We start from the raw sequence: 10453 nt of genomic DNA, 5'->3' as shown, positions 1-10453 counted from the left end.
GATGCTCAAACTGTTGGGGTGCAGCTGTGGGACCCTATTTTCAGAGATGATGTCCTCCACCCAAGTCTCAAAAGCTGAAAGGGTCTTCAGGACAGGTGGGTAGTCGAGCTAGGCTATCAGACGGTCACCTCTGTAGCTGTAGTGTCATCCTTCCTATGGTTCCATTCAGGTGTGAACAAGGGCAGACATGTTGTTGATGCAACTGCACACGGGCCAAGAGGTAAGAGGACCAATTTCCACCTCCAAAGCAGATGAAGCTGTGCGTTATGATGAGTTATTGGGGTGATCATTAGCATAAAGACAGAATATAAAATTTATCCACAAGACCATTCATATGAGGTATGCAGGTAGGACTAGCTTAACATTTCTATTACCTGTATGCCCATATTAATAAGTCATATACGTCTCGGGTGGGGAGGGAAACATTCAGTTTAAAGCATAAAACATACATATATAAATTCTTATTTATCTAATAGGATGACAAAAGCTGTCCAGACCTGCATCCCACCACAACCACCACTCCGGAGTAATCCCTGGCGAATGCTATCCTCCTCAGTGACAAAGTGAATGGCTACGCGCCCCCTTCTGCTCTGAGGGTATGTACTCATCTAAGAGTAATGCTCAAACTGTTGGGGTGCAGCTATGGGACCCTATTTTCAGAGATGATGTCCTCCACCCAAGTCTCAAAAGCTGAAAGGGTCTTCAGGAGAGGTGGGTAGTCGAGCTAGGATATCAGACGGTCACCTCTGTAGCTGTAGTGTCATCCTTCCTATGGTTCCATTCAGGGGTGGACAGGGGTGGACATGTTGTTGGTACAACTTGTGCAACTGCACACGGGCCAAGAGGTAAGGGTACCAATTTCCACTTCCAAAGTTGATGAAGCTGTGCGTTATGATGAGTCATTGGGCTGATCATTAGCATTAAGACAGAATCTAAAATTTTTCCTCAACAAGACCATTAATATGAGGCATACAGGTAGGAGTATCTTAACATTTATATTACCTGTATGCCCATATTAATAGGCCATAGACGTCTCACGGGGGGATGACAGATTCTATTTAAAGCATAAACAGACATATTTAAATTTTTATCTAGCTACTAGGATGACGACAGCTGTCCAGACCTGCATCCCACCACAACCACCACTCCGGAGTAATCCCTAGCGAATGCTATCCTCCTCAGTGACACAGTGAGGGGCGATTCGCCGCCTTCTGCTCTGAGGGTATGTACTCTTCTAAGAGTGATGCTCAAACTGTTGGGGTGCAGCTGTGGGACCCTATTTTCAGAGATCATGTGCTCCACCCATGTCTGAAAAGCTGAAAGGGTCTTCAGGAGAGGTGGGTAGTCGAGCTAGGCTATCATACGGTCACCTCTGTAGCTGTAGTGTCATCCTTCCTATCTCTCCATTCAGGGGTGGACAGGGGCGGACATGTTGGTGCAACTTGTACAACTGCAGACAGGACAAGAGGTAAGGGGACCAATTTCCACCTAAAAAGCAGATGAAATTGTGCGTTATTATAAGTCTTTGGGGTGATCATTAGTATAAAGACAGAATGTAAAATTTATCCACAACAAGACCATTAATTTGAGGCATACAGGTAGGACTAGCTTAACATTTCTATTACTTTTATTCATTCAGTGACATCACTAGTAGAAGGTAATGGGGGTGAAACCAACAACCAAAACATTTAGTGACATCACAAGTAGTGTCTTATGGGGGCAAAGCTAACAACCAAAACATTCCGTGAAATGAAAAATAAGAGCTAATGTGAATGAAGCCAACAACCATAATCTTCCGTGACATCATATGACGCAGCTATTTGGGGTGGATCAACTATCCCATCACTCTAAGACAGTGTTCCCCAACTCCAGTCCTCAAGAGCCACCAACGGTTCATGTTTTCAGGATTTCATTCGTATTGCCCAGGTGATGGAATTTTTGCCTGTGCAGGTACTGCAATTATCACGTAGGCCATACTAAGGAAAGCCTGAAAACATGAATCCTTGGTGGCTCTTGAGGACTGGAGCTGGGGAACGCTGCTCTAAGACATAACAAGGAACAGCTAATGTGGGCAGAGCCAACAATTACCACATTCCGTGACATCGCAAGTAGCAGCTAGTGGGTGCGGATCCAACAACCTCACTTCCACTGAAGTGCATTGTCCAATATATTAGAGATCAAACTATATGAATCCTACCAATGTGGGGGAATATTTGAATAGTTTTACTACATATGGAGCTAATATGTATATACATCGGTGTTGTACAAGGATTTCCCAATATTGGTTGGATTTATATTTTTGACCTGGACTGTATTTTACTATGTGTCTCTATAACATCCGACAATTACATAATTATCTTCATGTTACATGTGTTCCCTTTACAGGATGTAACTTTAATCTCCCAGATTTGGATGATTCTATAACAATACATGGCCTAAAAATCAAGAAGTCGTCATGTTCCAGTTATGGCTGAGGGGATTCTCTTAATTATAACTAATCTATGGACCTGATGAGCAAGAAAGTCAGAAACCAGTAAAATGTGATGGATAATCGGTAAATCATTGTCATTTCTGTACTTGAAGATAAATCCCGTCACATCCTATGTATCTCTTTACTGTTGGAAGAAAGGCTGTAAAATTTGGACATCTCCTAATATGAGGGGTTCACTATTTATTTTGGACCTGCTTGTATTATAGAGAATAAAGACTCCTTAATGAATAAAAAATAAATGAGAAATAGATGATAGAAGAAAATGAAGGACACAACAAGAGATGACATAGCGCCGACTTATCTCTCTCCACCGTCTGCAACTGTCAGATGGAATGTTGGCTCTGCAGCTCTTTACACAATGTTTGTGTGTGATGTCATAATGCAAGGGGGCAGAGCCAGAAACCTCAACATTCCGTGACATCATCAGCAGGAGCAGCAGCTGTTTAAAGAGACCAGAGCAGGCCATACAACCAATTCATTACCATATACATGAAATGGACTCTAATTATCCACCTTGGCTTCTTAAAACTTTTATAAAATGGCACAATGTTACCATACACTGTAATTCCGGAGTAGTTCCTACTGATTTGAACAGTGATAAATCAATAATAATAACTCATATATCCCAGTATTATAGAAGATTAGATTATATGGATGGTTGGATGGGGAGGTGGACATGCTACTGTAGGATAATGTTACTATATACCAGGGTTGGGCTATTACTTATCCCAAGGGGCTACATGGTAGACTGTAACATATTAATTACAATTATTATTTTATAGTAATAATAACTTTATAACTTAATATTGAGCAGAATTAAATATGCTGACACCCCATACATACCATATGAGCCCATATACAGCTCTCCTCTATACCTCTTTATACTGTAAGAGCTCACACTTAGCTTCCTACATACAGTATGATTCCTCACATAGCCCCTCTATATACGTTGTCAGAACCCACGTAGCCTCTCTATATATAGTATGAGCCCCCACATAGCCTCTATATATAGTATGAGCCTCCACATAGCCACTCTGTATATAGTATGAGCCCCCAAATAGCCTCTCTATATTAAATATGAGCCCTCACATAGCCTCTCTATATTCAATATGAGCCCTCACATAGCCTCTCTATATATAGTGTGAGCCCTCACATAGCCCTTTGTATATAGTATGAGACCACACATAGCCACTCTATATATAGTATGAGCCCCCACATAGCCTCTATATATAGTATGAGCCCCCACATAGCCACTCTATATATAGTATGAGCCCCCACATAGCCTCTATATATAGTATGAGCCCCCACATAGCCACTCTATATATAGTATGAGCCCCCACATAGCCTCTATATATAGTATTATCCCCACATAGCCTCTACATATAGTATGAGCCACCACATAGCCACTCTATATATAGTATGAGCCCCCACATAGCCTCTATATATAGTATGAGCCCCCACATAGCCACTCTTTATATAGTATGAGCCCCCACATAGCCTCTATATATAGTATGATCCCCCACATAGCCTCTACATATAGTATGAGCCACCACATAGCCTCTCTATATTCAATATGAGCCCTCACATAGCCTCTCTATATTCAATATGAGCCCTCACATAGCCTCTCTATATATAGTATGAGCCCTCACATAGCCCTTTGTATATAGTATGAGACCACACATAGCCACTCTATATATAGTATGAGCCACCACATAGCCTCTCTATATTCAATATGAGCCCTCACATAGCCTCTCTATATATAGTATGAGCCACCACATAGCCACTCTATATATAGTATGAGCCCCCACATAGCCTCTATATAGTATGAGCCCCCACATAGCCACTCTATATATAGTATGAGCCCCCACATAGCCTCTATATATAGTATGAGCCACCACATAGCCTCTCTATATTCAATATGAGCCCTCACATAGCACTTTGTATATAGTATGAGACCACACATAGCCACTCTATATATAGTATGAGCCCCCACATAGCCTCTATATATAGTATGATCCCCCACATAGCCTCTCTATATTCAATATGAGCCCTCACATAGCACTTTGTATATAGTATGAGACCACACATAGCCCCCTATATACAGTATGAGCCAGAGGTGTATCTAGAAGTGATGAGCAAGCCTGCTTGCCACTGCTCAATACTTGATCAAGCATCGCGGTCAGTGGCGTAGCGTGGGGGGGGCAGGGGGGGTGGTCCGCCCCAGGCGGCACGTGTGTGGGGGCGGCGCAGTAGCAGCCGCAGCAATTCCTCTCCTCTGTGGGAGAACTCATTTCCGCCCAGTCTCCCTGGCTGTGGATGGTGCAGCAGTGCTGGAGGTCTCCTCCTTCCTCCAGTTATGGGGGTGGCTGGGATTGCTGTCTGATGTGTATACACTGGATCCAGGGCAGGGTTTGCTCCATGCTCTCACTCATGCTGAATGTGCCCAGGACAGGAGCTGTACAGCCTGGGAACCAAGTCCTCTGCCAGGCTGATGCCCACTCCTGCCCTGCAGGTAAGCTGCCCCCCTGCTGTGCTGGGGGCACTGTGTGGGTGAGGGGCTATAGAGTGCCAGGAAGCTCTGCTGCAGGGATCTGTGCCCCAGGCATGGGGGGAGAGCAGGGCAGCCCTGCTAATCCTATTAGTATGTGCAACTAGTAGAAAACTCATGAAGTTTTTTTTTTTTCTTTTTTTATTTTTAATGGAAAAAACTGCTTCACCAGGCTGCATGCCCTCTGTATGTGTGATCCCTGCCAAGAGGTTCTGCAGCAGCAGCTCAGAGCTGATAATAGTGATGTGGTTATGCACAGATATAGCAGAGTTGGGTGTGTCATATAACTGCATGCTGTACAAGCAGTGAAGCAATTGCATTGTAAGCACTTTCCCATTCCACATCTTGTAGCCCAGTTTAGGAGCCTGAATTTTACGTACCCTTACGACTTGACTTTTTTACACCCCTTGTGCATGTCGTACAGCAGGCGGTTGACACAACTGATGAGAACTGAGGGGAAAAAAAGAAAGATTGCCAGGGAATTGCTCACAATGCAATTGCTTGATATATAGTAGGACCCAATGCAAAAACAATTGCCTTATTATGTGACAACTAGCTGGAGAGCTCGGCGCTGCCCGGGCATAGTTACTAACTGTGGTTAGTTATAACAAATTATAATTATCCGCCATCCCATAGTCCCGTGCCCATATACCCATCACACATCCTCCATCCCATAGTTCCGTGCCCATATACCTGTCATACATATTCTCCATCCCATAGTCCAGTGCCCATATACCCATCACACATCCTTCATCTCATAGTCCCATGCCCATATACCCGTCATACATATCCTCCATCCCATAGTCCAGTGCCCATATACCCATCACACATCCTCCATCCCATAGTTCCGTGCCCATATACTCGTCATACATATCCTCCATCCCATAGTCCAGTGCCCATATACACATCACACATCCACCATCCCATAGTTCCCTGCCCATATACTCGTCATACATATCCTCCATCCCATAGTCCAGTGCCCATATACCCATCACACATCCTCCATCCCATAGTCCCGTGCCCATATACCCGTCATACATATCCTCCATCCCATACTCCCGTGCCCATATACCCATCACACATCCTCCAACCCATAGTCCCGTGCCCATATACCCATCACACATCCTCCATCTCATAGTCCCGTGCCCATATACCCGTCATACATATCCTCCATCCCATAGTCCCGTGCCCATATACCCATCACACATCCTCCATCCCATAGTCCCGTGCCCCTATACCCATCACACATCCTCCATCCCATAGTCCCGTGCCCATTTACCCATCACACATCCTCCATCTCATAGTCCCTTGCCCATATTCCCGTCATACATATCCTCCATCCCATAGTCCCGTGCCCATATACCCATTACACATCCTCCAACCCATAGTCCCGTGCCCATATACCCATCACACATCCTCCATCCCATAGTCCCGTGCCCATATACCCGTCATACATATCCTCCATCCCATAGTCCCGTGCCCCTATACCCATCACACATCCTCCATCCCATAGTCCCGTGCCCATTTACCCATCACACATCCTCCATCTCATAGTCCCATGCCCATATACCCGTCATACATATCCTCCATCCCATAGTCCCGTGCCCATTTACCCATCATACATATTCGCCATTTCATAGTCGAGTGCCCATATACCCGTCATACATATCCACCATCCCATAGTCCAGTGCCCATATACCCATCACACATCCTCCATCCCATAGTTCCGTGCCCATATACTCGTCATACATATCCTCCATCCCATAGTCCAGTGCCCATATACCCATCATCCTCCATCCCATAGTCCCGTGCTCATATACCCGTCATACATATCCTCCATCCCATAGTCCCGTGCCCATATACCCGTCATACATATCCACCATCCCATAGTCCAGTGCCAATATACCCATCACACATCCTCCATCCCATAGTCCCGTGCCCATATATCCATCATACATATCCACCATCCCATAGTCCCGTGCCCATATACCCATCACACATCCTCCATCCCATAGTCAACCATTATGACATCATAATGAGCGGAGGCAGGGCTTGCAACCTATGATGACATCAGCGTCGCCATGGCAACCATTGTGACATCATAATGAGGGGCGGGGCTTGATACGCACACACTGCTTCCCCAGGATGCAAATAGGGGCATTATGACATCATAATGAGGGGCGGGGCTTGACGCGCACACACTTTTTCCCCAGTATGTAGGCAGGGGCAAAATTGTTTGGTGAATTGGAACGCACAGGGTTAAAATTTCGCCTCACAACATAGCTTAGGACGCTCTCGGGGTCCAGACGTGTGACAGTGCCAAATTTTGTGGCTGTAGCTGCGACGGTGCAGATGCCAATCCCGGACATACACACACACACACACACACACACACACACACACACACACACACACACATACATACATACAGTTGTGGCCAAAAGTATTGACACCCCTGCAATTCTGTCAGATAATACTCAGTTTCTTCCTGAAAATCTTTGCAAACACAAATTCTTTGGTATTATTATCTTCGTTTAATTTATCTTAAATGAAAAAACACAAAAAGAATTGTCCTAAAGCCAAATTGGATATAATTCCACACCAAACATAAAAAAGAGGGTGGACAAAAGTATTGGCACTGTTGGAAAAATCATGTGATGCTTCTCTAATTTGTGTAATTAACAGCACCTGTAACTTACCTGTTGCACCTAACAGGTGTTGGCAATAACTAAATCACACTTGCAGCCAGTTGACATGGATTAAAGTTGACTCAACCTCTGTCCTGTGTCCTTGTGTGTACCACATTGAGCATAGAGAAAAGAAAGAAGACCAAAGAACGGTCTGAGGACTTGAGAAACCAAATTGTGAGGAAGCATGAGCAATCTCAAGGCTACAAGTCCATCTCCAAAGACCTGAATGTTCCTGTGTCTACCGTGCGCAGTGTCATCAAGAAGTTTAAAGCCCATGGCACTGTGGCTAATCTCCCTAGATGTGGACGGAAAAGAAAAATTGACAAGAGATTTCAACGCAAGATTGTGCGGATGTTGGATAAAGAACCTCGACTAACATCCAAACAAGTTCAAGCTGCCCTGCAGTCCGAGGGTACAACAGTGTCAACCCGTACTATCTGTCGGCGTCTGAATGAAAAGGGACCGTATGGTAGGAGACCCAGGAAGACCCCACTTCTTACCTCTAGACATTAAAAAAGCCAGGCTGGAGTTTGCCAAAACTTACCTGAAAAAGCCTAAAACGTTTTGGAAGAATGTTCTCTGGTCAGATGAGACAAAAGTAGAGCTTTTTGGGCAAAGGCATAAACATAGAGTTTACAGGAGAAAAAGAGAGGCATTCAAAGAAAAGAACACGGTCCCTACAGTCAAGCATGGCGGAGGTTCCCTGATATTTTGGGGTTGCTTTGCTGCCTCTGGCACTGGACTGCTTGACCGTGTGCATGGCATTATGAAGTCTGAAGACTACCAACAAATTTTGCAGCATAATGTAGGGCCCAGTGTGAGAAAGCTGGGTCTCCCTCAGAGGTCATGGGTCTTCCAGCAGGACAATGACCCAAAACACACACTTCAAAAAGCACTAGAAAATGGTTTGAGAGAAAGTACTGGAGACTTCTAAGATGGCCAGCAATGAGTCCAGACCTGAATCCCATAGAACACCTGTGGAGAGATCTAAAAATGGCAGTTTGGAGAAGGCACCCTCCAAATATCAGGGACCTGGAGCAGTTTGCCAAAGAAGAATGGTCTAAAATTCCAGCAGAGCATTGTAAGAAACTTATTGATGGTTACCGGAAGCGGTTGGTCGCAGTTATTTTGGCTAAAGTTTGTGCAACCAAGTATTAGGCTGAGGGTGCCAATACTTTTGTCTGGCCCATTTTTGGAGTTTTGTGTGAAATGATCAATGTTTTGCTTTTTCTTCATTCTCTTTCGTGTTTTTTAATTTAAGACAAATTAAATGAAGATAATAATACCAAAGAATTTGTGTTTGCAATCATTTTCAGGAAGAAACTGAGTATTACCTGACAGAATTGCAGGGGTGTCAATACTTTTGGCCACAACTGTACATATATACATACATACATACACACTTTGAGCTTTATATATTAGATGAGTGAGTTATGCCAAATGACAAACATGGCTCTGCTACATCTGTAAGTAAGCTGAATTTAAGGAAAAGCATTATAAATGCAGAATGGTCAAATTGCTGGATGAGCTTTCTGGATGCCCTGGTGCCGGTGTTTGCGCTGTCACGCTACTGCACACCAGGACGTACAGCAACGTGACCAACAGGTTTTGGATTTATTATTTTCTTCTGTGATATTTTATTGGATTGTTTCATTGCAGACAGGGTTTCGCTGTTAATCCACCTTTACTGGGGACGGCCAGATATTTGTGGTATTAATACACAAACATCTTTAATCCACACAGCTCTTGCTAATACATGGGGGTCCTGGGCAGGTGACCACCTCGCAATGACGGGTATACAGGGTTTATCTTCGTGAGACATTTATTTTGGTTTCCTTTCTTTGGTAGCATCATGGTTGGCACTTGCTATGTGGTGGGGGCCCTCTGTGTGGCGCTGTAAGTGGGGGCCCTCTGTGTGACTGTGTTTGGTGGGGGTCCTCTGTGTGGCGCTGTTTGGTGGGGGCCCTCTGTGTGACGCTGTTTGGTGGGGGCCCTCTGTGTGGCGCTGTTTGGTGGGGGCCCTCTGTGTGGCGCTGTTTGGTGGGGGGTCCTCTGTGTGACGCTGTTTGGTGGGGGCCCTCTGTGTGGCGCTGTTTGGTGGGGGCCCTCTGTGGCGCTGTTTGGTGGGGGCCCTCTGTGTGACGCTGTTTGGTGGGGGCCCTCTGTGTGGCGCTGTTTGGTGGGGGTCCTCTGTGTGGCGCTGTTTGGTGGGGACCCTCTGTGTGGCGCTGTTTGGTGGGGGCCCTCTGTCTGACGCTATAGGTGGGGCCCCCAGCCCCTTATGTATTATCAACGACCAAAGGGGCGGCAAATTTTTCGACCACCCCGGGCGCCACAAACAGTTGCTACGCCACTGATCGTGGTGCTTGGTTACACTCGTTACTCGATTGAGTATCGCGGGTGCTCAAGTGCCATTCTCAAGTAGTTTTGGATTAGAGGCATACAGGCAGGATTTATTGCCTTACAGGCCTTCCATAGGTATACTGCTGCTGTAAGCTAAAAACAAAAGTCCTTTTCAAGGCAACATATTTTCTTTTACCTATTAATACCAGAAAATTTGCATGCATAAATTATATACGTAATTTAAAAAAGCACAAGGCGTGGGGTAAGGGACAGAGAAGTTTACGTGCTGCTGATGGTGCACGCAGAGGCCAAAGCCGTTGGCCAAGTGAAACTATGCATGCTTTGGGAACACAACAAACACGATCATCCATGAGACGTAGG

Source organism: Dendrobates tinctorius, unplaced genomic scaffold, assembly GCF_039654945.1.
Source record: "Dendrobates tinctorius isolate UK_male_01 unplaced genomic scaffold, ASM3965494v1 ptg000038l, whole genome shotgun sequence".
Lineage (NCBI taxonomy): Eukaryota > Metazoa > Chordata > Amphibia > Anura > Dendrobatidae > Dendrobates > Dendrobates tinctorius.
The sequence above is the reverse complement of the archived record's forward strand: the minus strand, read 5'-3'. Positions refer to the sequence as shown.